The sequence below is a fragment of the Peromyscus maniculatus genome, chromosome 19, assembly GCF_049852395.1.
Source record: "Peromyscus maniculatus bairdii isolate BWxNUB_F1_BW_parent chromosome 19, HU_Pman_BW_mat_3.1, whole genome shotgun sequence".
Classification (NCBI taxonomy): domain Eukaryota; kingdom Metazoa; phylum Chordata; class Mammalia; order Rodentia; family Cricetidae; genus Peromyscus; species Peromyscus maniculatus.
Window position 1 is genome coordinate 67,653,814 of NC_134870.1, and position 23,004 is coordinate 67,676,817.

General features: G+C 42.1%; 1 protein-coding gene across 2 annotated transcripts in view; it reads left to right on the forward strand.

The window, feature by feature from the left end:
- The first annotated feature begins 403 nt into the window (after window positions 1-403).
- Smad2 (SMAD family member 2) overlaps window positions 404-23,004 on the forward strand; it is an 82,695-nt gene continuing 60,094 nt past the window's right edge. For both annotated transcript variants that reach the window (XM_076555525.1, XM_076555526.1), the window contains exon 1: window positions 404-540. The gene's annotated coding sequence lies outside the window, so the exon portion shown is untranslated. The remainder of the gene's footprint in view (window positions 541-23,004) is intronic.

Here is a 23,004-nt window from a genome sequence, read left to right on the forward strand (position 1 = left end):
GCCCCGTGGGAGCGCGCCGGACACGAACTCAAGCGCAACCGCGGGCGGGCCACCCCACCCGGCCGCGCCTCGCCTCACGCTCGACGGGGAAGGCGGGACCAATCAGCGAGCGACGTCTCCCTTCCGATTCCAGGCCCCCCGACACGCTGCTCACACCCCGGGCTCCCCGTTCGCTGATTGGCTGCGTGTGCCGCCGGTCGGGCCGGAGGCGGGAGGCGGCGGCCCGCGCCTGCCCGCGCCCCGCTCGGCCCCCCGGCCCTGCCCGCGGCGCCCGGCCTCCTTCCGTCCCTGCCGTGCTCCCTCCGTCTTCCGTGCGCGTCCTGCTCCGCCGGCGTGCCTCACGCCTAACGGGCGGCCGCGGGCGCCAATCAGCGGGCGGCAGGGTGCCAGCCCGGGGCTGCGCCGGCGAATCGGCGGGGCCCGCGGCTCGGGGAGGGAGGCGGGGCTACCGCGCGCGGCGGCGGCGGCGGCGGTGGCGGCGGCGGCGGAGGAGCAGGTCGCCAGCCTGCAGCTCGCGAGCGCCGTGCTCGCCGCCCGAAGGTAGGTGCGCGGCGGCCGCGGCCGGGGCGGAGGGCGGCGGCGCGGGGTGCAGGCAAGGCCGGGGCGCGGGGACGCGCCGAGTAAAGCTGGCGTCGCCCTCCCTCCTTCCCTCCCTCCCTCCCTCCCCACCCGTCCGCCGGCCGCGGCCAGCGCGGGCCTGGGGGCGGGGCGGGGGCCCGCGGCGCAGTTCCGCCTGCGCGCGCCCACTCCTCCGGCAGCGCGGAGCCCGTCGGAAGAGGAAGGAACAAAAGGTCCGAGGCTCGGCTCGGACGGGGCGGGACCTGGCGCTGGGTGCAGGTAAAGCCGGGGCACCGGGAGAACCGGGCAGGGGTGTGCGGGGCCGGGTCACGTGGCCGCCCGTGTGGGGTGTGGCGGACCGTGGCGCGCGGGCCGGGGTCGGCGCCGTGGGCAGGGCCGTGAGCCCCCGCCCCGCCCCGCCTGGCTGCGGCCCGCTTCAGTCCCGGCGCGCGGCCACACTCGCGGTTTGTGTTGCAGAAGGGCCCGGGAGCCGACTTATGGGCGTGTGGTACTTTGCTTCCACTTTTTCCTTTTTTTTTTCTCTCTCTCTCTCTCTCTCCCTCTCCTGTAGCCTTTGTTAACCATAACAGTCGCGGGTTCCGAATCGATGTGTGTACTCACAAACACGCTCGTGGCTGAGACTCGCGGGCTCATCCTCCACGCACTTGGGAAAGTTGCTCTGTGGGTGCAGCCTATTAGTTTCTAATCACACGCCTTTCGGAAAGCATGCTAATTGATTGTTCATATTTCAGACTTGGTTTTCACAATCGGTGCTTGGATTATTTTGTTTTAGGGATACTGTCCTTGGGCCAGGTACTTTTGTCTTCTCACCCTTGCATGTTATGGTTTCCTTGTGCACCTAAACAAAAGAAAAACAGAAATCGAGGTTGATTTTGTTATTCTTTCCTTTCGCCTTTAAAGGCAAATACTACCTGTTTGTTGTCAGACCAATTTAAAAACAAAAACATGCCAAGGTGAAAATATTTCAGCAGTAGCAGTTCGCCTTATTGTCAGGCCTTGTTGGAGTATTCTAAGTGGTAATTGTTTAAAACAATTCTAAGTGGTAATGTTTAAAACTAGTGAAACGACATATGTAAATAGTCGAATCATCGGGGCAAATCAGGTAAATTCCTGAAGATCATCTTTTTAAAAATGGTACCCTGCCTGATATGTCAGTTTCCAAAGTCCCTTTTAGTTTTTTCTGACTGATTGTAGCACTGATACAGAGGATGTTTCTCTTGAGCCTAATACAAGAATACATTTGCTGCCATGCTGGAAATATCTTTCCTATTAGTTTACTTTGATCCCTGTAAAAAGCAATTTTCCCCTTTACAGAGAAGTGTTAAGTAGTTAAAACGAAGTTGGAATAGTTTCAATTCATGAGTTAGTGAAGCAGATGGAATCTAGACATGGGAGAAGTATTATAGTTTAAGGTTTTGTTTTTTTTTTTTTCCCCTTCCATTTAACTGTGAAACAACTGCATAAAGAATTTTTTTTCTATTAGGTCATTTGGCAAATGTTTATGTGAAATTCATAAAGTAACATTGCTGTTATTTTTAAATTTTTCTTTGTTTTTGCATAAACTTACCTGTGGTGGTAAGAAAAATTCTTCCAATCTAGGGACATTTCTAAATTGAGTGTCCAATTACATGGTTAATGTTAAAATCCAGTTGACTTAATTGAGTTTAAGGCTGCTCACTGCCCAAGCTTAATTACTGCACTGTGATTACAAACATCACTTGTGGCCTTAGCAAGACCCTGCTCTTAAAGCTTGGTGTTTCCTATGTTGTAGCCACACTTCAAATGACTCCATGTTGTAGGTGTTCAGCAAAGTTTGGTTTTTCAGGGTTCCAAGGTACTAGTCACTAAACAGCTATGCAATCTGTATGGTTCATAAAGTAATAGTCTTGGGAGAAACTGCAGAGTAATTTCCTGTTTGTGGCCTTCGTGTTAGGCTTGGTTATGTGTTTGAACTCTCGGTAAGAATGTTGGGGCTGCTTTTGTACACAGCCCTTTCCTTCAGGTGAACAGAGGTGCTAAATGAGAGCAATGGTCCCTTCTCATTTCAGTGCCATAGATACTAAATGAGGAGAGCAATGGTCCCTTCTCATTTTGATGCTATAGATAACAAACTGTAGCTGTAATCTCAGGACTGCTCGTTAGGGAGGCTGTGAGCGAACAAAAAAAAAAGGCTAACTCAGTTTAGCTTCATGAACTGGTGGTTAAGGACCTTTTGTGTTTTTATATTCTGTCAAAACTTATCAGATTTGACTTTGGGGCCTGTTTTCCTTCTTGCTGGGTTTTGATTATGTTGGTTTAATGCTCTGGACTTCAGAAGCCATGTTTGCAGCAACTTTTTTTTTCTTTTTTATACAGGTGCTTTTGTAGTGCATGTAGGAGCTGTATATAGTGCAGTCTGGCAGATGGAGATTTATTCATATTCTTGGGACAAGAATCCTTTTTAGAGGGTGGAGAGAGGCATATCGTTTTAGATGCTTTGTCTGAGCAGAAGCGCAAGAGACATTTTTAGGCCCTTGGTTTCTGTGAGTGCAAAGATGTTTTCCACTAAGTATTGCAAAGGTGTGTCAGAAATTAACCATAAAGAATTCAGTGTCTGTCACTCTATTGGACAAGTAACATTTGCTCTCTTACACACACTTTCTCTGGCTAGTCACACCAGTATTCCTTAGTGGAATTAGGAAAGAAAGAACTCGTGTCTCATGGCCAAGGCCCCAGAGTAAGAAAATTAATTATGTTGGAGTATGAATCGAGGAGCCTGAGCATTGGGTAAATTCATTCACAGGAGGCTCTTGAAGTATACTTGGGTTGCTTTCTGTCAAGTGTAAAGGATGGCACTAGGGGAGATGGGATGTATTAGCTCCTGTGTCCCTAGGAACAATATCTTTTTTGGGGTGGGGGAAGAGTCTGCCACGTTTTGTAGTTCATTCAAACCGAAGATATGGCTGAATTTTCAGAAACATGCTTGTTGAGCAGATGTACGGTTGCTAAGCTTTTTTGGTCTCAATTTGATTAACCATTGCCCTGTAGTTAAAGAAAGTAGTTAAGGAAAGAAAAGGAACTTGAGTCATTTGGGTTCCAGTGAAAGGAATATTGTATGCAAATGGTTAAGCCAAGAATACCGATTGGACAGCATTGTCATGTAGTGGAATGGCCTTGGAGTTTGGACTCAAAGTCCTGGGCTGGTATTTGGTTTCTCTCCTGTAGTATTGGGTAAATTAAACTCCCAAGTCTTGGTTTCCTTATTAAAGTGGAAGGAGTCGCTTTTGCCTCTTGTGATTGTTATAAAACTGAGAGAGAGCCGGGCGTTGGTGGAGCACGCCTTTAATCCCAGCACTCGGGAGGCAGAGTCAGGCGGATCTCTGTGAGTTCGAGGCCAGCCTGGGCTACCAAGTGAGCTCCAGGAAAGGCGCAAAGCTACACAGAGAAACCCTGTCTCGAAAAACCAAAAAAAAAAAAAACTGAGAGAGAACATTCTTTGAGACAGGATTCTCTCAATTTAACATTCTTGTCCTTTAGTTAGTTATTTGGGCTCTTCTTAATGCAGATGATTTGCTAGTACTGTTATCCATGAGTTCCTTCCTATAAATTGGGATGAGAAACAGACACTGACTAACAAGGCCTTCGGCCTAATTGTCCAAGCATAGGGGGATCTTTTCAGGTCCTTAGTTAGAACCTGTTGGTATTCATTAAAATGTCTTGAACAAAGTTATCTGTCATCTAAGTCCACAGACTGAAACTCGTAGACTATGGGTAGTGTGGGAGGCTTGACAGGGTGTGGTGGGGGTAGATAGGATGGGGGGACTTGTAACTTACTGTCTTTGTTAAGAGAAAACAGATAACAGCCTGGAGCGGATAATAGAGATAATCTTCAAGACCCAGAGGAGTACCCCAAGCTCTCGACTAGCATGTCTGGGGCTGTTCAGAGCAGGGCCAGACCTGAAAGCCGAGCAGTACATGTGTATCACTTCACTGAAATTGGGTTTGGGGAAAGACCTGTTAAAGACCCTCTTTCTACAGATAGGGTAGAGCATTGTGCTATGGCCAAGGACTTCATGAAAGATCCACAGTACCTTGTATTCAAGGGCTCTAATTTTAGACTGAAAAGTCTTTCTCAAGTAAGGTGCCCTTAGGGCTACAGCACCAATCACATTGGAGAGAAGTCCATCCTTTCTAATAGCCTGCTGGTGTTAGGTGAGTTTTCACTCAGGCTTTGAGAGACAGTTCGCTAGAAATTCCTGGACAGAGCAGATGTGAACAATGCACCCACCTCTGTTCAGGGATTCTTGTTTCTTAATAGTATTAGCTTTGATTTCGGAAAGAAAAAAACTTACTGAGGCAGGGTCTCACTATATAGATCAGACTTTCTCAAACTGGCCTCAAAGATCAGGCTGGCCTTGAACTCAGTGATCCTTCTGACTCAGCCTATCAAGTGCTGAGATTACAGGTGTAAGCCTATATGCCTGATGACTTTGATTATTTATTTGGGTCTTCCCTGTCTTAGGGTTATTTTTCTAAATCTTTATCCAATAATTGTTGGTGACCTTTTAATAAGGCAGTCTTGCTTGATTTTAGCTGTAGTAAAGAAACTAGTATTTTTCATTATTTTCATTATTGCTTGTGCCTGATCAGTTTTGGTTATTTTCTGTAATGTTGTAACGGTGATGCCTTTAGTTATGATTCTAGATTTATGTCGCTAAACATGGTTCTTAATTCACTTCAGTAATTTGATATGTAAAAAAACAGAATTTTGTCAAGCCAGTTGGATTTAGGCATTGCCTCTAGTTTGGCCAGGTGGCTAGACATGTTAGAGTGATTTGTGATCTGTCGTCTTCCCTCAGTCCTGCAGTGTGAGTGGTCTACTGTAGCTCAGTCAGTTTTGCTTAGTTGTAGCTGAATCCACTCGTAGGACAGTTGCCTGGTGATTTGATGTGTCTTTGTGTTTGTTTTAAAAAATATTCTTTCATAGTTTTACACAAGCATAATGTTCTTTGAAAATATGCCCCACCCATCCCCCTTAGCCTTATTCCCCTCCACCTCCCACCAAACCCCTTCTCAGCATACTCCTTTCTACTTCCATGCTCTTTCCTTTGACCTGTTGTTACTTAGTAGAGGTGTTTGCATGAACATGGGTTGTGGTTATTTACTTGAAAAGGGAAGGGATAACTTAATGGTGACCATGCCACTGAGGAATATGAGTCCTCTTCCCCCAGCACCATTGACTACTTACAGCTATGGAACCTCATGAGCCCCTCCTGTCCATAATGGAATCTTGATGGGACCAGTCTTGTGCAGGTAACCACGGCAGCCGTGAGTTCATGATTACAATAGTCACCATGGCCAGAAGATGATGTTTCACAGCACTCCTTCCCATCTTCGGGCTCATTTTCTGCTCCCTCTTCGGTAGATGTCTCCTAAGCCTTGGAGGCGTGTGATATGGATGTCTTGTGTAGGGCTGATACTCCTCACATCTTTATTCTGAGCACTTTGACTGGTGATGATGCCTGCATCAGCCATCACCACTCCCTGCAGAACCTCGTTTGTAACTACTTAGAGGACAGTTGGACGCCTTGTCCGTTAGCAAGACTCTGGTAGTAGGTTCCTCCTTATGACCTGTGATCTCCAGTCATGGGCTTTCCAGGTTTACAGAATCAGAAAGTATTTGGTCATCTCCATAACAGTCATGCCACTATCACACCTGTGGCCACATCTTGCCTGGCAGGTTGATACCTCGAAAGACTTGAAGCTAGGTCAAACAGTTGGTGATTTTTCTCTCCCTTTCAGTACTATAAAAGCTAGCTGTCAGGGGGAATCTTCCAGCTCAGTTATAGCTTGATTTCTTTATGTGCTAAAATCAAAGTGTAATATCTTGGGCAATAGGGTAATCATCTAGTTCTGGTGGTCAACCAAGAGAAACGACAATAATACACGCACACATGCACGCACACGCATGCACACGTACGTACGTACACATTGCAAGGGGTGGGATCTCCCTCAACAACTCATGGAAAGGTATCTTACAGCCTGGCATTGGGAATTTATTTCATTTAATAACACATGACTTGCAGGAGCAGCATTATCCACCTGTGCAGAGTACTTCCTTCAAATTCTTATTTTTTTTTTTTTTTTTTTTTTTTTGGTTTTTCGAGACAGGGTTTCTCTGTGTAGCTTTGCGCCTCTCCTGGAACTCACTTGGTACCCCAGGCTGGCCTCGAACTCACAGAGATCCGCCTGGCACTGCCTCCCAAGTGCTGGGATTAAAGGCGTGCGCCACCACTGCCCGGCCAAATTCTTATTTTACTTTATTTTTAAATTGTCTTACAAAATAGTAGGTTTCCATATGACTCTTTCATACATCATTAGTTTGGTTAATCCTCTCCCCACCTCCTCATGCCCCCCCCATTTCCTTTCTAGTTTCTTGGCCTCTACAGACACTGTCTTTTATGACTGTACCCATAAAGAAATCCTGAACAAATTCTAAATTTGTTAAAATTTGGGACTTAATGTGAAATTTTACTGATTTTTCTAGATTCACAGTTTTTGAAAATGTGGGATTTCATTGGCCATAAGTCTATAAAGCCTGTAAGTAGAAACTTTGTGCAGTTGCAGCTGAAGGAAGGGCTACGTTTCTTTGAGTTACCTGCAAAACCCAGCTTCTTTTCCTTTTTTAGGTGGGATACTTACTTGTAGGTTTAATGTATTCGGGGAGGAAGAATATTCTGTGAAAACATCCAAAATACAGTGTTTGTTGTTGTTGTTGTTGTTTTAAAGTGGTAATAAAAGTAGGAAGGGGGAGTGGGCAGTGGCCAAAGCCCTACCTGTTCTTCCCCACCCCCTCATTCTGGCTCACAGACACCTTTGAAGCTTGCTTGGGGAGCAAGAGTTTTAGAGAAGCTGTGTGTGTGTGTCAGGTAGCAGCCAACTATGGTGCCAGTTTAGCACTTGAGATACAGATGATGTGGCCGAGGAACTGAAGTTAAATTGTATATTGTTTTAATTTAATTTAACTTTAGATGCCGTATTATAGGCATTGGCTTCTGTGTTGGACATCACAGGTAAAGACAACCTTTACCATTGTAGACAGTTCCCTTGGCACCAGCTACTCTAGATGTGCTGAATTGATTGCAACCAACAAGCACTGCCACGTGATTGTGGGTACTAGGTGATGCTTCAGGAGTTAGACAAGACCGACTCGGGAACTGGAAAGGCCATTAAGGGAACATGGCACTCTGCTGACTTGCATTTGGGCCTGTGCAGTCTTGTGCTGGTGTGCATTTATGGTCTGGGATGCTTACAAGCTGATGATAGAGATGCAGCTTCCACACAGCCTATTAAAGGTGTAAATTTGACTGGCCAGGAACAGGTTGTCTACACAGAGCTCACTCTCTGTGGCAGGTGGATCTTTACGGAACTAAATGGAATAGCTTGTCTACATAGAGCGTGGCCCTTGTTTGAGGTGGATTCACTGAACTAACTGCCTGCTTCATGGGTTAAATCCAGACACACGTGTTTGTAACAGTCCATAAAATGGCACGTTTGAATGTCTTCTACTTGTTTAAAAGGCACACTACCTGCCATCCTCCATGGGGCTGACTTAGGTCCTTCTTGACTAGCTTAAAGCTTTGGAAGGAACCTTGTTACTAAGAGAATTGAGAAATCTGGTTTTCATTTTTTTAAATATATGTTTTAATTGGGGGTAGTGGTGGGGATTGAATCTACTAAGCAAACTCTACTGCTAAGCTATATCCTCCGCTCTATGTTTTAATTTTAAAAATCCTTATTATTACCTTCATTACCAGTGATTTCTTTGATTAACACAGGAAATTTCAGGTCATTGATGATGTTTTTCTCTGCTTAATGTGCTGTGTTTAAATATAGATTACCAACAGTCCAAAATAGTGATTTTTTTTTTTTTTTTTTTTTGGTATTTCTGTTGGGGCTTTTGGTATCCTATAAGGCATTCATCATTGTCTTTTCAATTTTTTGTTGACATAATTAAGTTTTTCTTAAACATCTGTTGTTTTATTTATTGTTGTGTATGATGTGGGTGTGGATGCCAACCAAGGTGCTTCTGTGGAGGTCAGAGGAGAGTTTATGGAGTTGATTCTCTCCCCACCTTTTGTAGGTTCTGTAGGAAGAATTAAGGTCATTGAGCTTGCATTGGAAACCCCACCTCTGTTTTGATTTTTTATGTGTAGGGTGTGTGTGTGTGTGTGTGTGTGTGTGTACACACATGCGCGCCCGTGCACAGGACACAGCCTCAAGGACATTAGGAGTCTTCCATCTCTGTCTTAGGCCTGTTAGATAGGCTCTCTGTTGAACCTGGAGCTTTCTGTTTCCCATTAGGCTGGTGGCAGGCAAGCCCCAGGTGTCCTCCTGTCTCTGCTCCCCTCTTACCTCTTACAGGGCTGCTGGGGATGCAAACTCAGGTTCTCATGCTTGTGCTGTGTATTCCTTGGCCACTTAAAGGATACTTGAAATCTCTCTTCCTTTCAGAGCTCTTTTAAAGAGCAATTTATATTTGCGCTCTCTCTCTCTCTCTCTCTCTCTCTCTCTCACACACACACACACACACACACACAGACACAGACACAGACACAGACACAGACACAGACACACACCAGTGACTGTCTAGAGCTACTTATATGCTAGCTAGACAAGTGCTCTATCACTGAGCTACCTCTCCAGCCCTACATTTACTTTCTGTATTTAACTCCTGCTTCTGTTCTCCCTTTCAACTTTTGGCATGGATTTTTCTTGCCAGATTTTCTCCTCTTCTCTTAGATGAAGTGTCAGGTTTCGTAGTCTTTTCTCAAATGGTTGTGCTACTTTCACCACTGTTTGCTGTAATGAACTATTTTATCCAAATACTGTGTTTGTTTACTTTCCCCAGACAAGGTCTCCTTGTGTAGCGCAAGGGAGAAACTTGAGATCTTCCTGACTCAGCCTTTTAGTGCTGGGATCAAAGGTATGTGTGATCATACCCTCTCTAGGTTTCCTGTGGTGACATAAACAAATGTGCTAGAAAGGACGCAGGTTAGGACCATTTCTCCCACTGCAAACACACAGAAATGTCAGATAAAATGACCACATAGTTTCTCTTGTGTTTAGTTGAGAAAGGGAGAGATGGTAGGAAAAAATTAAGTCAGAAGTCAAGCTGCTTTGGTGGTATTGAAACATCTGCTTCCAGGAGGAGCTAGGATTGCTCCTCCTAGTGCAAACACTAGTTTGCAGCTGAATTTTAATATCCCAGGAAGGTGAAGCAGAGTAAATGTAAAAGAAACCACAACCACAGTTAGATGTGGCATGATGGGAGTGTGTTAGTCTATCTTGACAATCAGAGGATACATAAGTCCTTGCCACTCATCTGCCTTTGCAAAGGCAAATAGTGCTACCAAACTTCTGTTCATCTGTAAGCACACAGGGGCAAATACTGCCTTTTAGCATATATGGTCAGTTGAAAGTTCATCTCGTAGATTGCTTTATGTCAGTCCATATTGAATGAATGCCTTTTGTTCTGGTTATGTTAGTTAACATCCTGGCTTTTATACATTTTACATGTTGTGTGTGTTGTATTCACATTCACACTTGTACATGCACACATATGTCATGGTGTGCTTGTGGAGGTCATGAGACAACTTAGAGCAATTGGTTCTTCTTCAACGTAAGTATTTTGGCGACTAACTCAGGTCATCAGGCTTGGCAGCAAGTACCTTTACCCTCTGAGGGTGTGTGATATTCTTGCATCCATATTTCACCAGAACTCTGTTGGTGGACATTTAAATTACTTTTTGTCTTGTGATATTAGAAACAGTGTTGCAGCAGATACCTTACCTCGTTAAGTATCTGTACAGCTATATCTCTTAGATTTAGAGTAATGGGCCAAGAATATCTGTTTTGGGAAAGGATAATTTTATCATCTTTTTGCATAGGTAATAGTTAGTTATACATATAGTCCAAAAATCAAAAGCACCAGCATAGGAAATTGAAGTGCAAAGTAATTTCTCTCTTATCTCCTACCTGCAGTTTTGTTTTCTAGAAATGTCCCTATTATTATATTATTACTAGTTTCTTACATATTTTGGAGCTGTTCTGTCTGGCATGATAGCCTTTAACTATGTGCGGCTCCATAGCTCTTCAAATGGTTCGTCTGAATCGTTATAAGGCTAGGATACACAGTGTTTAGGGGTCTAACACTTAGTGCAAAACATAGACTGTAGAATATCTCAGTGTTTTTAATAAATACTACATAACAGTAATTACAAAGACACGCTTCCAGCAGTCCAAGTGGCTGGAAGGGGAAGGAGTGGCCAGGTCAGACCCAAGCTCAGTTGGTATGAGATTTGGCGGTTGTTTTGTGACACACCACCAAAGGCCCATGCACAAGTGGAAAAGGTGAGTTGGCCTTTATGACAGGTGGAAAGCTTTTGTGCATCAAAGAAAGAAAATGTGAAGATAATTCTCACAATGAGAGATTGCATTTGGAAACAGTGTATCTTATAAAGGTTTAGCATCTGGAGTATTTAATTCTAGACAAAAGAATTAAAAAGTGGGTAAAGGACTCAAAAGGACATTTCTTTGAAGATGTCCAAATGGGTCGAGGCATTTGAAGATGCACTCACTAGCACTGATCAGACCACAGTGAGAGTCACCCCATTTCTGGGGGACTAGGGATTCAGGTTGGGAGTAATTGTTAGTTACTTTGGTGCTGTCTTGAGAAAACCAGAGCCGTTCACATCCTTTTTTCTGTACTCGGCTTCCAGCTTTGTCCTCAGCACGGTGAGATTTCCTGTCACCAGCTGTGGTCCAGCTGTGGTGAGGTGGACTTTGACTTTTTGCTGGACTGCAGCTGTGATGGCCCCTTCTATGTGGAAACACCTATGTTGTAGTTCTGGGGTTTTTCCTTGGTTTCTTTGACATCCTTCCTCTTGATTACCTCTGTTGTCTTTCTGGAACTCCTGTTTGGACCTAAGAACTGCTCCTCCTGTTTTCTTCACATTTCTGCTCTTTGTTTTCTACTTTTGGGGAGTATGCGTTTTTCTTCTACTCCATCTATAGGGGTGGGTGGGATTGTTCTTTTCCCCATTTCTGTCTTCCTGAACGACTGCCCTCAGGTTTAGTCTCCATCACTCCGTCTGAGCGCATGCTGCTTTTGCTTCAGCGTTGATGGATCTTACTGCTCTGTCTGGAGTGGGTTTTGTTTTTTTCCTGCTCTGTGTGATGTCAGTGTTCTTGAAGCTCCTCTTTTCTGTTTTTATTTGCCATTTTTCTTCAGGTAGTCAGTGCTTGTATATATGCTTCACCAAGAAGTTGGGGTCTGAAAAGCTGTACAGAAACTGGAGATGTGGGGAGACTTATCTCCTTAAAGTTTACGGGAGAGAGTTGAGTGGGCTGTTGTTGATAAGCTCTCAATATCAGTACCTGTATGTCTTCTCTGAGGTTGATTGATAGTCTCTTGAAGACTATTAAGAATCTGACCAACAAGGTAGAAGTCTGGCTGTTGATGTTTAAGAGCCCAGACCCAACAGAGACCAGGGCTTGAGAAAGTCCTTTGTGTATACTTGAGTTCATCTACTCTGATCAGTGATACCTAGCCATTTCCTGGTCAGGACTTGTTTTACGCCACTGAACAGTGAGACAGAGAAGCAGTTGGTTAACTATAGAGGTTGGGGAGTTACTCTAGGGATCAAATTCCCTAAGGATCAGTTCTCATCCAGCCCTGTCAGTTTTATCTTCTCCCTCCTGACCCCAGTTTCAGCTTGTGGATTAGTTTGTTGTTTCTTAGTGTCCCCTACAGATGACCTAGAGTTAATAGTTTCTAAGTTATTTGCAGTTACTATTTGTCCATTTTTCACCTATGAGTTGTGTTCCCCTTTCCTTACCTATTTCCGCTATTCTCATGAGCATTTTTTTCTTTTTTAAATTCACTTATTATTTTTAAGGGGAAGCATAGGGACTTTCAGCTGTATTGCACTAGACTGGTCTTGAACTGTGGGCTTAAGAGATATCCTTTGCAGCCTCCCTAGTAGCTGAAATTTGGTATGTACCACTATACCTGGATCCTTTATTATTATTTATAATTTAAAAATGCTTTTATTATGCTTTTTAATAAGCTACTGTCTTTACCTGTAATCCACTGATAAGTTCAGGTTTCCCATTAAAACATTTTTAAGAGTCACCCTTTGAAGAATTAAAATAGAATATATAAGATAAGTCTGTGAGGATGAGCAGATAGAAATGAAGAAAAATTGATCATAAGGGAGTAATGGAGAAAAAATGGTAGACATTAATATGTCTGTAAGCCTGTGTTGTACTCGTTACTTTCCTCTTGATGTGATCAAACTCCATGACCAATGCAACCCCGAGAAGAAAGGGCTTCTGACTAACGCAGAAGGGGTTATGGTTTCTTATCCAGAAAGATAAGCGTGTACCATCGTCATGTGGGTGGAGTGGAGGTGTGGCCGCAAGCCGTGTGGCACGGTGGCCACAGCAGCTGCTGAGCATCTTGAGAAGCAAGTAGAAAGCAGAGGGCAAACAAGGAGTGGCATGTGGCTTTGGAAATGTCCAAACCTGCCCCGGCCACACACTTCTTAGTGAAGCCATACTTCCTAAACCTACCCAGGCACCACCACCAATGGGGGAACCAAGTAACCAAATGCCTGAGGCTATGGGGGACAGACATTCCATTCAGACCACCATATCCTGGTAGGTAATTTTAGGTTATATTTACAGATGAAAGAAAATGGACCTTAAAAAATTTCAACTAAATATTTTTTTGAGGAATAAATTGGAGGTCTTAGATGCTTGGGATGAATAGTGTTAATTGAGTTTTTTGTTTTGTTTTAGAATATGTGCATATACATACAGATGTCAGGATGGGGCAGAACTCTGAGTATGAATTTTATGTTCCTATATACCCTGTACATGTAGCACAAAACTAATTTTGTATAGTATTTTTAGTGAGCTTACATTTTGACTGCAAGCAAACATATGAGGGCATGGGTGCGGAATTCTGCATTTGTGGTGTCATGTTGGACTAAAACATTTCACATTTTGGATTAGGACTTTGATTTGGAGATAGATTCCTGAAAGTATGGTTGCATAATTTACTAGTAAAAGAAAAGGGTTTCTAAGTAATCTGTAAAGTAAGTTAGAATTAGAAGGATAAACATTTCATAATAGGAAATTTTAACACACCTCAGTAATTTAAGAAAAGATAGATTTAAAAATGTTACCAAGGGCTAGGAGTATAGCTCACGTTCTAGATTCAGCTGTCATTCGTCATCACTGAAAAACAAGTCAAAATGACAAAAGTATATAGGTTTGGAGTGGGGCAGTTAGCAAACATTCCACAGTGACAGGTAGGTGGTTTTCTTCAGGGTTCAGAAATTCCTTCCTAAATCACATTCTTTGGTTCCAGTGCCATTAAGCCAGCAACACAACTGTCCCCTAATCCATAGTTGATAGTAAAATACATACTTCAAAGACGGTAGGGTCTGCCTGCCACAGTGTCCATGTGGAGTTCGTTTTCTTTACGATGACCTGGGTATTACAGATTGTTCCCAGTCATCAGGCTTGTTTGACAATAGACCTATATCCACTGAACCTTCTGGTCACCCATAAAGCACCTACTTCTGAATATATGGTGTGGGGACCCCTCAGTGAAAATTAGAAACCGTTTAGAGGAGAATGATGGGAGTACTGTCTCCCTAACCTGAGGAAGGACTGGTCATGTGTGTAGTCCAGTTAGGGTGCATGGGGTGTGTGTGAAAGAGCTGCCGCCTTGGATACTCCAACAGACCAAAAGTCTCGTGGTCAGCAGTGCAGTTAGTTCTGTGAGAAACTTAGGAGTCTAAGAATTTGTAGTAATGAACGTGGTAGAGTTGGAGGTAAATGTAAGTATTAACTCAATAAAAAACACAATTAGTTGGAGTTTGCCTTAAATGTAAGGATGATTGAACATTAGCAAAATTGTAACTGGAACTCATTGCATTGACAAAATTATCACAGCAAAGGAGAATACCATAGGAAGCTCATGATGGATGACAGGAGGAAATTGTAAAAACCAGCACTTAAAGCAAAAATATTTAGCAAACTAGGAAGATGAGACTGAAATGTGTTAAACCTGTGAATTTGTATAACTGATAAAATTGCTGTTTAGTGTACAGTTCACATCAGTAAACAGCTGCATGGATGGGGAAGGCAGATTGAAGGAAATGTGAGAACCTTCTTGGATGGAAGGCTTTGTTGAGTGAGATGGTAGAACGAATTCATCAAACCACATCTTTAACATTTATATTTTATACACAAATTATGCCTCAATAAAATTAATTTTAAAAACTGTAAACATCAATGTGTTTGTATTCTTGTAACAAACAATTTAAATTTAGAAAGCATGGCATTTAAAATGATAACACAAATTACAAAATACCTAGGAGCAAATGTAACTCCCAATTCAATTTATAGGAAGAAACAGTATCATAAAGCTGTCAGTTTTCTTCCAGTAATTTATAAATTCAGTGTCATCCCAATTAGCATCCCAGCAGGTCAAAGAGCATTCATTTATAGATATCTGGGCATAGTAATATGTAGCTTCATGGTTAATGCACTGTGGTATTTGCCTCAGGTTTAGACTACCAGTAGAAAACCAAAAAGCCAAGAAACACAGTGTCATACACTGTCAGAGAAACCTTAGAAGTCATGGTGCTGGTGCACTTTGTGGTCTGTATCAAGAAGGGAAGACACTATATCTGTAAATGTATTCCAAATCGGCTACTGGAGGTGAAATGTTAATGCGTTAGATTCTTAGAAGGTAACACCACATGGGATGATGTTAATGATAGAAATAATATATATCACCAAATAACATTTAAAATAGCTGATACATCTTACCACAATAATGTGAAATGTTAAAATATACAAAAGACCTTCAAAAATTACTTGCTGCCTGAAGATGTATAAAGCTTATGTAATTGAATATATAAGTGATTGCTGTGAATTAAGAGAAAAGATAGTAGATATGAGCAAGGGGTTCTAGGAATAGAACCCCAAACAGCAATGATGAAGAGGCCCCAAAGTCCTTATGACCCCTGTATATAAAACCCATCCTACAACTAAAATTAGAAGGTCCAGACAAGTGTCAAGTATTGGTGATAATTGAATAGGCTCATAATTCTTTGAGAAGTAGCAATTGGTATAACTACTTAGGTAGTACTTGGTAAACTTGTACATTTGTAAGTCCTCTGCACCATTTCTCCTTGTTGATAGTATGTTTCAAGGTGGTGGTTTTATTATGTTTTTAAAATGTTACGAACATAGAATCAAAACCTATTACCTACCTTTTCCTGTCTGATTTTTTTTTTTTAAACTGATAGGTCTTAGTTCTCCTCAGTCATGGTTCATTAGCAAAGTAGAGTGCAACATGCAGGGAAATGTCTCTAAAGAGTGTGTGCATGAATGAACATTAGGTTGCAGTGTGAAGTGTGCTTGCCGTGGGACTCTTGGTTAAAGAGTTTGAAAGTGCTTGCACTAGGAGAGCATTCACATAGTGTAGAAAAGCATATATACCAGAGCATATATGGTGGACTCCTAAGAGTGGAAAACTGGAGCTCGAGTGATTGCAAAGAGGACATTGACTAGTGGCCTTGAGCCATCCAATGCCTTACTGTATTCAGCTGGAGTGAGTGAACTAGGATATAGGGTTTTTTATATGTATAGGTCAGCATAAGTAGCTACAACATTGAAGGTCAGTTGACCAGAGTGGGATTCAACATAAACTTACTAAGCATACAAAATTTTACATACACAATGTGGCAAAACCCGTAAGTGAACAGTTGCAGACAGGATGAGAAGCACCTGGAAGGGAATGGAAGTAGCAAGGTATGCGTAGAGCTTCTTTACTATATTTGCCATGCCTTATATTTGATTACTGTCCAGTCTTAACATTCCACAGTGGGTCAGAAGGATAGAGGTATTTAATATGAAGTATGTGTTCTGGGTGCTAGAAGTGGAACTCTGATACTGACACATGTTAAACCTGCCCTGCCCAGAGTAAGCCACATTCAGAACCTTACTGTTTTTAACATCCCATCTCAGTAATAAAGATGTTTGGAGGAATGAGTAAATTTAGCAAAATGTATGAGACCTTTGTGGAAAAAATTACTGACATTTTGATGGATATTGATTCTAAAATAACTGCCAATATCACATTTTCATACACAGATGTATTTTTCACAAGTTAATTACACTTCTGATCTTCTATAGGATTTTTGTATGGAACTTGTGTATTCCAGGAGATGATACCAGAGGATGAAAAAACCATCCTAGTCATTTGGAGATTTTTTTTTTTTTTTTTAGAATGCATATTCTCTGGTATCATTTACATCAAAAGTGGTTTAAAAAAAGAACAACAGTTGAAGACTGCATAGAAGAAGAATCATAGTTCAATACAATATGTAGATAATGCTGTTTGTAAAACTTGGAGAATTATCAATAATTAGAAGACCTTGTTAGAAACTTGATAGTCAGATCTTACTTAATTGAAACTTTCCAGTGAGTAACCTTGGGATCTTAGTTTTAGAAAGATATTTTGTAAACTGTCTTTGACAGTCAAGACTGTCTTTCTGTTCTTTCAAAACCTATGTTATATAATTATCATTTGTTGCTGGTACTAGAAACAGATACTGTCTGAACATAGTTTTTAGTTCTTGCAGATACTAGAAAACAAAATAAAAACCCTCCATGTCAGTGAGCTTGCTGCCACACTTTTGAAAAAAACCTTTCTATTCTATAAATGACTCATTCACGTTTTTGTGAAATGATTATCAGTTGAGTTTTCTTTTGTGTTCCATTTGTATTCAACTTGGAACAAATTGCCATGTCTTGTTAATTTATTTTCAGTGCATTTAGATTTCAAGCAGTGGCTAAATACTTGTTATTTAAAGTACAATAAATGACCATCCAGTATTGTAATAAGTATTGCTGAAAATGTTATGACATAATGTAAAAATCATCCACAGAGATGTCAATCAGCCTGGTTACCATGACAGAGAAAGTTAATGCTGGTAATGAAGTGTTTGCTTGGTTCCAGATTGATCATAATTGATCCCGTAAGATAAAGACACTTTTATGTGGCAGCACAGATCATGTCATTTACATAACCCAGAACAGGTTTATATTTAAGGTGTTTTCATTTCCATAGAGTAATTTTGTAGAAAAAAAATTGAGACCCGTAAGGTCACATCTTCACTCCTGACTACAGTGCGGTGGGGAGTCTGCTAGTCTTCCAGATACTAAAGAGAACCTCTTGCGCTCTTGCTGGACCAGGTCAAGAAGTTTAATTTGTTTGTTTGTTTGTTTGTTTGTTTGTTTTTAGCCTAAATTCTTGTGACTAGAAAAATTGAACCAAGACTATAGAAACTTGTAAGGCAAAGTAATATGAGAAATCAATGGAGTCTGCTTAAAGGGCAAAAGAATTTATTCCGGGAGAAAAACTCACTGTACAGAGCAGAATTGTCACAGGTTCTGGATTGCTGGGGCACAGCCTCACGAGGTTCCCATCATCTCAGTCAGTCCCGCAAAGAGCCCACCAGGGAGAGAAGAGAATGGCGGCTTAAGTGCATCTCAGGTCTTAAGTGTAGCCGAGAGGCCGTGCATGCCCCAGGGGCATGTACTCCAAGGTCTAGGCAGGTAGAGCAGTTAGTTACCTGCTATGTCTCTAGGGCTGTGCTTCATAGAACAGATATCCACTACAGCAAAGTCTTAGAATTTTCTTTCTCTGCCAGTTTTTCACAAGGCACATGGATCAGTCACTAGCCCAGGAAAGGGATTTGTCCTAAAAGATTTCAGTATCCACAGTAGGCTAATGACCTCAAGACAAGCCTTGGTTCAGCTGGTCTGCAATTGATCTGCCAAGCTTGGTCCACCTGTTGGTGTGCCTTGTCTAGGCCTTCCAGCTCTGCTGTAGTTTATGTGGCCCTAGCCATGTGAGTGGCACATCTGCTTGTTTAATAGTATGTATAAACTGATCCTGGTGCCTTGCTCCTGAGCTTTGCCCCCAATATTCCCAATAGTGTTGAATGCACCAGTGTATGCTACCTGCCAGACCAGGAAGCAGGCCACATACCTTTGAATCATAAATGCCTACCCACATCCAGTTGGTCATTCATTAGTACATATGAATTGTCTCTGGAATTGCAGTCTTTTTGATGAGCACAAACTTGTGCTGGCTTTAACCCCTCTTAGGTTTGGTCACAGTGCTTCCAGTACCCACATTCTAATGATTAGCTCCTAAAATGTTTCCTGATGTCAGAAGACATGCCGAACTCTCAGCCTGTGGGCTATTCTGAGACTTCTGCTTTGGTGTCACTTCTGTGATACCTCTTCTGTCCAAAGGTTGAATTAATCGTGTTCTGTGTGCTAGAAAGAGACTGTGTAACATGGTGTTACATAGTTAGCTTCCCTAGAGCATACTTTGGTACAGTAGAAATACAACAGGACCAAAGTATATCCTTTGCTTCCTGCTAGTGTTAGGAAGGTTATCGTGCCCCTGATGCGGTTTTATATGTCTGCCTTTTTGTCAGATTGAAGCTTGATGTTTTGTAGTGTTGGCTTGTGCTTTATTAGTCAGCTCCTGTTGACAGTTTAATGGCTCTTGTCATGTCCATATGTCCCTAAATGGGATCTGGGGCTAAATTGATGGGAGACCCTTGGGTGGATGTCTTGAATGAGTCTTTGAGGATCCATTAGCTATTTTTCCTTCTGAGGGAAATGAATATGATTTTTATTTTGATCATGGAAGTTTTTTTGTTTTTTTGTTTTTTACTCAGCCTATGTTCTTTATTGAATATCTGCTTTGAGAGTGATCTTTTAAAAAGTGGAAATCTTTCTGAGATAATGCTTAATATATTTTTTTAACTTCTTTGTTTTTACTACAGTGTAGCTTGATTATGACAGTCATAGCCAATTGCCTTAAATGCATGTCTTGCTTGTTAATTATTTGGGCTTCCAGTTTTGTTCTCAAAACAATAAACAAAAATTTTCCCTATGCCTCTTGCAAATATATGCCTCCCTGCACTTGCACAGCCTATAACAAATTGTGGGAAGACACTCTGAGGCTTGTATTTCTTGGAGAATTAGTTTCTTCCCTTTTGGTGTTAGGGTTATAGTGTGTACTGCTGTTGTGAAGCTTTTGAGAAGGCTTTAAAGACATTTATTTAACACATTTATCAGCTTCCCAGTGTTTTTGGCCAGATACTATTGCCCTTTTAATTAATTGTTAATTGATTTGTTTCACTTACAATACATATCTGAAAGTATGCATAGTTTTCAGTTCTGTAGGTTTGACTAGCTGTGCGCTCATGTGACTGACAAGAGAAAGTGTTCCTGCCTCAGGAGGTTACTTTGTGCTTTTGTGGGCATTGTCATTCTGTTCCCCAGTACCTTTGACTCATTATTTTGACTTCTACCCTTAAATTAGTTCTGTCTGTTTTGGGAAGTCATAAATGGATCAAACTATGTATATGTGGTGCTTTTGAGATTTACCCATGTTGTGTACTGAAAATAGCTTGCTGGTTTTGTGCCTGAGCAGTATCTTGTTTGAATACACCACATTTCAAAATGTTAAATAAGGCGCCCGCCTTTAATCCCAGCACTTGGGAGGCAGAGCCAGGCAGATCTCAGTGAGTTCGAGGCCAGCCTGGTCTACAGAGCAAGATCCAGGACAGGCACCAAAAACTACGCAGAAAAACTCTGTCTTGAAAAACCAAAATAAAAAAAAATAGTTTTGATAATTTTCAGTTTGGGGCTACGATGAATTATGGTTGTGAACATTATTTTTTATTTGTGTATATGTATATGTCCATACATGAGTTTATGTGCACCACGTACTTGACGATGCTCATGGAGGCCAGAAGGCATCAGATCCCCTGGAACTGGTGGCTGTAAGCTACTGGATAAGGGTCCTGGGAGCTGAGCCTGAGTCCTGAGAGGAGGAAGTGCTGTTAACCACTGAGCCGGCACTCGAGCCCTTACTCTTAGCATCCTTTTTTTGGTTTTGTTTTGATTTTTGTTTTTTGTTTGTTTGAGATAGGGTTTTTCTGTATCCCTAGCTGTCCTGGAACTCACTTTGTAGATCAGGATAGTCACGAACTCACAGAAACCTGCCTGCCTCTGACTCCTGAGTGTTGGGATTAAAGGTGTGCGCCACCACTGCCTGGCTTATTATGAGCATTCTTAAAACAGCTCTCTCCCCCTCCCCATCTCTGTCTGCCAGTGAATTTTGACAAGCTAGCCTTGAGTTTGTAATCTTCCTGCCTCAGCCACTCGGGTTCAGATTACAGGCCTGTTTGTACAGGTCATTTCTCAAAAATGAGCATAGTTTCATATTTCTTTGAAGAATATGCTATGGAGAGCTTGTAAGAGGACAACTTGCAGGTGTGGTTCTCCTCCTTCCACGTGGGTTCTGGGGATAGAATTCAGGTCATAGACCTCTGTTCTCCTGTTTCTTGACTGTGTCTCTGAGAATACAGTGTTGTTGTGGGGGAATGTGAGCTTAACTCTTTAGGAAGGCATTGTGCCATTTTTACTTCTTCTGTCGGCAGTGCAAGGGTGTCCGGTTGTTCAGATGCCAGGTGCTCCCCACAGATGTACAGGTCCCAGGCACCAGAGCCTGTGAATGTTACTTTATGTGGCAAAATGGACTTGATGGACAAAATAAATCTGGGTAGACATTAAGTATAATCAAAAGTGTCCTTACTAGACGTTTGTGGGAGATTTGATGACAAAAGGCACGCAGCTGAAAAGGCTAGGAAATGAACTTGTTTTGAGAGCTTCTAGAATCAGCCAGCCTTGCGGACACCTTGGCTGAGTCTGTCGGTGCTGTTTGAAGGCAGTGCATGAGAATTTGTCACGGCACCAATAGGTCACTAAGGTGGTCTGTGTTCTCACCAACACTTGGCACTGTCAAAAAAATTTAGAACCATCCTAAGTGGTATGAAATCTACTTATTTTGGTTTTGATTTGCATTTTTCTGACAGTGGTGGTATTAAATATCCCCTAGTATGATACTTTACTCTCTTTGATTAAATGTTTGTAAATTTGTTCCTCTCTTATTTAACAAACTATTTTCTTTGATTATTAATTTTATACACTCTAAATTATAGTCCTTTGTCAGCTATATGTATTGTAAAACCTCCTCAGTCTTTGACTTGCCTACTCACCTTTCAGTGGAACTTTGTGTAAGTGTTCTTAACTTTGATGGTTTAATTTATAGGAATTGATGATTGGTGCTTTTTAAGTTTTTTTTTTTTTAAATTTTATTTATTTTATTTTACAATACCATTCAGTTCTACATATCAGCCACGGGTTCCCCTATTTTTCCCCCTTCCACCCCCTCCCCTTACTCCCTGCTCCCCCCTTCCCACCTCCTCCAGGGCAAATCCTCCCCCGAGGATGCGATCAACCTGGTAGAGTCAGTCCAGGGAGGTCCAGTCCCTTCCTCCCAGACTGAACCAAGTGTCCCTGCATAAGCTCCAGGTTTCAAACAGCCAACTCATGCAATGAGCACAGGACTTGGTCCCACTGCCTAGTTGCCTCCCAAACTGATCAAGCCAATCAACTGTCTCACCTATTCAGAGGTCCTGATCCAGCTAGGGGCCCCTCAGCCTTTGTGTCATAGTTCATGTGTTTCCATTCATTTGGCTATTTTTTTTCAATAATTGAGTAAAACCGAGATTTATTATAAGCCACAGTCGTCCTAGGGACCTCCATGCTATATATATAGCCTCCATGGTTCTATGGGTTGTGGTCTAATTGTTCTTTATTTTATATCTAGAATCCACTTATGAGTGAGTACATACCATGACTGTCTTTCTGGGTTTGGATTACCTCACTCAGGATGATTTTTTCTAGTTCCATCCATTTGCCTGCAAATTTCATGCTTTCATTGTTTTTCTCTGCTGAGTAGTACTCCATTGTGTATATGTACCACATTTTTTTTTTTTCATCCATTCTTCCGTTGACGGGCATCTAGGTTGTTTCCAGGTTCTGGCTATTACAAATAGTGTTGCTGTGAACATAGCTGAGCATGTATCTTTATGGTATGAATCAGCATTCCTTGGGTATATGTCCAAGAGTGGGATGGCTGGGTCTTGAGGTAGTTCGATTCCTATTTTTCTGAGAAATCGCCATACTGATTTCCACAGTGGTTGTACAAGTTTACATTCCCACCAACAGTGGAGGAGTGTTCCCTTTGCTCCACATCCTCTCCAACATTAACTGTCATTGGTGTTTTTGATCGTAGCCATTCTGACAGGTGTAAGGTGGTATCTCAGAGTCGTTTTGATTTGCATTTCTCTGATGATTAAGGATGTTGAGCATTTCTTTAAATGTCTTTCAGCCATTTGTAGTTCTTGTTTTGTGAATTCTCTG